This window comes from Diachasmimorpha longicaudata, chromosome 19 (assembly GCF_034640455.1).
Source record: "Diachasmimorpha longicaudata isolate KC_UGA_2023 chromosome 19, iyDiaLong2, whole genome shotgun sequence".
Classification (NCBI taxonomy): Eukaryota; Metazoa; Arthropoda; class Insecta; order Hymenoptera; family Braconidae; genus Diachasmimorpha; species Diachasmimorpha longicaudata.
In genome coordinates this window covers 279,991-285,422 of record NC_087243.1, presented here as the reverse complement: position 1 = coordinate 285,422, position 5,432 = coordinate 279,991, and positions in this window count along the sequence as shown.

Sequence of the window (5,432 nt, the reverse complement as noted above, 5' to 3'; positions counted from 1 at the left end):
GAAGAAGTGCAGTAGCCCCCCTGTGGCGCCAATAGTAAAATCCCTGACTTTTCCCAATATAGACCGAATTTTCTCGCACTAGCTGCAGTCGTCTAATGGACATTCACGGTGTCGGACCCAAACGATTTAGCGGGGCCCAGTGATCCTTCCGAAGAAAATACTGCACCTCCACAGGGAGATTTTGATTGGATAAATAATTTTGATCTTGAGTTATTCGGTGATTTTGAGATTGAAAATAATTTTGATGGAGATTTATTCGAAAATTTTAATTCTCAGCTCTTTGATATTCAATGTGGTGGTGGTGAAAATGTAGTGAGTGACCCTAAGGCTTTGGAAGCTGTTGAAGAGTTTAATCTAGATTTACTAGATCAACAGAATGGTAAGTATCTGGCTTCATACCGTTTATAATACCGAGAAACAATTTTAGGCATATTTTTTTATTGAAAAATACTAAACTCAATTTCAGATGAACAAAATGACCGCGAAGAAGAGAGTGAAAATCTATTACCGGCCTTAAGGACAATACGACGATCGCGCCAGAGACTTCCACGTTTCAAACTCGACACACATGTGATGGAGTTTGCAATCAACCCTTTACCTGAAAGTCGTGACCCTGCCGACTGGGTTGAAGAAGCTTTTCGTGATGTCTATAATAAAATTATTGAGGCTGGAGGACGTGGTATGAATCGAATGTGCCTTACATTCAATTTTGCAAATATGCAAAGAGACAATGCCTGGATAAGTCCACGTGCGATCAAAGGATATGAGTTTCAAGATCTATGGAATCGTGTCAGCTCTATCGCGCAGAGCGCAAACGGTTTCAGATGTGCCGATACGTTTTGGATCAAACTTCACGTGGCTGAAGCCCCGGTAGGTCAAGGTCTTCTGGAAAACGACATGAAAAGAGGGCTTAGTAGAAAATGTATCCTTCATATTTCGAATGAAGATGGCTTGTGTCTAGCCTGATCCCTTGTTGTGGCCAAAGCACATGCAGAAAAATTGAAAACCAGAGCGGATAAGGGCAAGATCCATGAGGTATGGCAGGCCATCCGGCAATGCAAGGGAAGAATGCAACGTGAGGAGGCCAAAAGACTAACTCAAAGGGCAGGAGTCATTGCTCCTGACGAGGGCTGTGGTCTACAGGAATTTGCTCAATATCAGCGATACTTGGCTGAAGAAGGATGCCTTATCAAGGTTTATTCCCTCATGAGAAACGGAAAAGATCGCCCAGTACTCTACGATGGTACACCTGAATTGATTAGCAGAAAAATGGCCGTCCGATATACCTTACCGATTGTGTATTATCCAGAGAACCACTATGAGCCAATCCAAAATTTACCTTCATTCTTTGGCGTGAAGTATTATTGCGAACATTGTAACAAACCTTACACTACGCAAGGGCATGTTTGTGATAAGACTTGTGATAGGTGTTTGAAGAATCCTCCGTGTGACTCTACGATTGTTGATAAAATAGTGTGTGACGATTGTAATCGAGAATTTCACGGCCAATTGTGCTTCGATCAACATAAGAAGCCAGGATCTTTCAGCGGAAATAACCCCACCGTCTGTGGCGACATAAAATTGTGTGGACAATGTAATACGAAAATTGATCATCGCAAAACTCAGAATCATGTGTGTCATAAATATTATTGCAACGTATGTCAAAAGGACGAAGATATTTCCCATCTCTGCTATATGCCCACCTTAAAGAGCAAGAAAAAATTGACTTTGAAACGCGTGGCGTTTGTTTTCTACGGCTTTGAAACCAGACAGGATGAGCTTCTACAAGGAACTACTGACGTCAACGTACACGTTCCTAATCTTTGTGTTGCACAAACTGTGTGTGATCGTTGTGCAGATATGAACGACGATGACATTGTGAACGCCAACGATAATCATGGAAATCCATGTGGCGTTTGTAAACATCGGGAAAATGTTTTCGATGGTGCGGATCCTGTGCGAGGATTTGTTGATTACATCACGTCGATGGGTAAGACGTATAAAAAAGTAGTTTGTATTGCACATAACGCGAAAGGCTATGATTCACAATTAGTTTTGAGAGACGTCATGAAACGCATTAACAGCCAAATTAAAGCAATAATTAACGGAACAAACATTATCTTGATGGATTTTGGGGATAATAAATTTATCGATAGTTTAAACTATTTTCACCTGGCTCTTGCAAGTTTACCGAAAGCTTTTGGATTGGGGAATATAGCGAAAGGCTATTTTCCACATTTTTTCAATACAAAAGACAATCAAAACTACGTAGGGCCTATACCTGATAGAAAATATTGCGGTGCTGACACTATGGGTGTACAAGATCGTGAAAAATTCTTATCGTGGTATAATGACCGCGTCGAAGAAAATTATGAATTTGTTTTTCGTAAAGAAATTCTTCATTATTGCAGGCTTGATGTTACAATTTTGAGACGAGCTTGTGTTGAATTTCGAAAACTGATTATGAATGCTGGAAATGTCTGTCCTTTTACAGAGTGTGTAACGATTGCTTCTACATGTATGCGTATTTTTCAAACAAATTTGTTAAAAGACAAGCAGATAGGCATTATACCTCAGGGAGGATATCGGTTAGGGAAAGCGCAGTCGAAAATCGCAATTGAATGGCTCTTGTGGCGCGAACATTGCGAGAATCATCGAATAATACATGCCGGACGAACTCGTGAGCACAGAACAACTTCAGGCCTGCGTCTAGATGGTTTTTGGGAGGATACCGCGAATAATAATAAGAAATATGCATATCAGTTCCACGGATGTTATTGGCACGGATGCCCACGGTGTTTCAAATTCAATAGAGATAAAGAGTTAAGTCACAAGGATACACTAGAGAGTCGATATGAGAGAACAGGGGCGATTACACGGGAATTGCGACACTCGGGTTATGAAGTCGTTGAAATGTGGGAATGCGATTTTATTCGTCAAAAAAAGACAGATCGTGCGTTGGCGAATTTTGTAGAAAACGTTGATCAGCAGATGTTTATAGCCCTGGATCCACGCGATGCATTTTTCGGGGGATGAACAGGAAATACCGTAACACATTATGATGTAAAAGATAATGAAAAAATTCGCTATGTTGACGTTTGTTCGTTATACCCATACGTTTTAAAGACAGGGATTTTCCCGATTGGACATCCCACTGTCCATGTGGGGCGTGATTGCCAGCATATATGCCCTAATAACAATATTTCGCGGATAGAAGGTCTTGTAAAATGTCGCGTTTTACCCCCTCGTCAATTATTTCACCCTGTTTTACCAGTAAAAGCCCATGGAAAGTTACTGTTCCCTCTCTGTCGATCATGCTGCGATGATCTTGTACAAGACAATTGCCCCCATGATGTTCCCGCTGATCGCGAATTTTTGGGAACTTGGGTCGTTCCAGAACTTCGTAAAGCCGTAGAAATGGGGTATAAAATATTAGAAATCAGTGAGCTTTGGGAGTATAAGAGAACTACGCGTTATAATCCTGTGACGCGAACAGGCGGATTATTTGCCGAATACATTAACACTTTTTTGAAAATAAAACAAGAGGCTTCGGATTGGCCTGCTGAGTGTGTAGATGATGAATCAAAGAATAGATATATTGCTGAATATGAGGCGCGAGAAGGTATAAAACTTGACAAAAATAAAATTCAAAAGAATGCCGGATTGAGAGCAGTAGCAAAACTTTGTTTAAACTGTCTCTGGGGTAAATTTGGGGAGAGGGAGAACTTGACAAAAAAAGCTATTATTCGAACACATGAGGAATTTGCAAATATAATGTTTCATCCTGAAATTGAAGTAACAGGACTTGTTCCTGTCGATAACGACACTCTCTTCATGTCCTGGAAACATTTAAACGAAGCCGCGGAAATGTCCACTAAGGCTAATGTCGTTATTGCGGCTTATACAACCGCTCACGTGCGTCTAAAGTTATATTCTTATCTAGAAAAACAACAAGAACGTGTTTTATATTATGATACAGATTCGGTCATTTACGTTAGCGATGGATCAAATGAATTACCGCTAGGGAATTTTCTAGGGGATTTGACCGACGAAGTAGAGGGCTACGGAGAAGGAAGTTTCATTACTTCTTTTGTCTCTGGGGGGCCTAAATTTTACACTTATCGCGTAAAAAAACCGGACGGCAGTATCGCGGAAGTTAGTAAAATAAAAGGGGTTAGACTGAATTATGAATCGCGTAAACGAATTCATTACGACTCGATTCGCGCGCTCGTTGTCGATAAAGCAGATCCCTACCAGATCGACTATCATGGTATTCGGCGGACAGTGTATCATGACGTCATCACGAAACCTGAGAGTAAGATCGTACGTGCGACAGGCCCAAAACGGCGGCTTGATGGTTTTGCGACTCTGCCCTATGGTTTTAAAAAACCGCGATTTAACCGCTGCTAGTTGGCGCGCACTGTTTATTTGAAAATTAAGTATTTTATCAATTTAGATTGATTATAGTAGTTTTGTATAATATTGTTATGCACTAAAAACGTTTGTAGGCCTTCATTATTTAATAATTAATTAAACAATTTAATGAGTATGGGCTATCCCGCCACTCGATTAATATTTTATTGTAGCCTCGAATAATTATTATCATTGGATAGGGAATCGTTTGTTGATAATTAATATCCAACTTCCATATTTTTAAGTTTATTTGTTCACTAGATATTCATTATTTTTAAAATGGGCCCTACAGTGTTTACATTTGCGCAGAGCCTCCTGAGGCTCCTGAGCCTCCTGAGGCTGGTGTCAGGAGGCGGCCCTACGTTTTTACCGACACTGTGGAATTCTGGGAATCTCCGTTTCTGGGAGGGGTTACCGATTCTCAGGGGGCGCCACCGTCAGCGTTGGCTGGCGGGTTTTTAGCCGTTCGTATGTCGAATTGAACTACGAAGTTTCAAAAACCCGCGGCCCGCGAAAATGAAAATGAGCTGTAAGAAAAATGTATGTTATAGGAAGAAAAATAAATAAATAAATAAATAAAAACTAGAAAAAAAAAGTCTCCCGTTAAATTTTTCCCCATCCAATTCCTATTTAATTATAATTTAAAAATAAAAGAACTAAACATTAAAAAAAAGAAAGACAACAAATGTTTATTTAAAAAAAAAAATTTTTTATTAAAAAAAAACTTAAATCTAAACTACATTTTTTTGTTTTCGTCTTAATAATAATGATCTTAAGGCTAAAATACTTTTTTTTCTTAATATTTAAACTTAAAACTAAGGGAAATAAATTGAGGGGAATAAATAAAAATAGAAAAAAGAAAATATTTATTAAAAAAAAGTTTTATTTAAAAAAAAACTTAAAACTAAAATACAAATTTTTTTTTTTCTTTGTTTTCCTAAGCCTCTGTTGTAATTTAAAACTAAAGGAAATAAGTTAAGGGATTTGAATAAATAAATAGAAAAGAAAATATTTGTTTA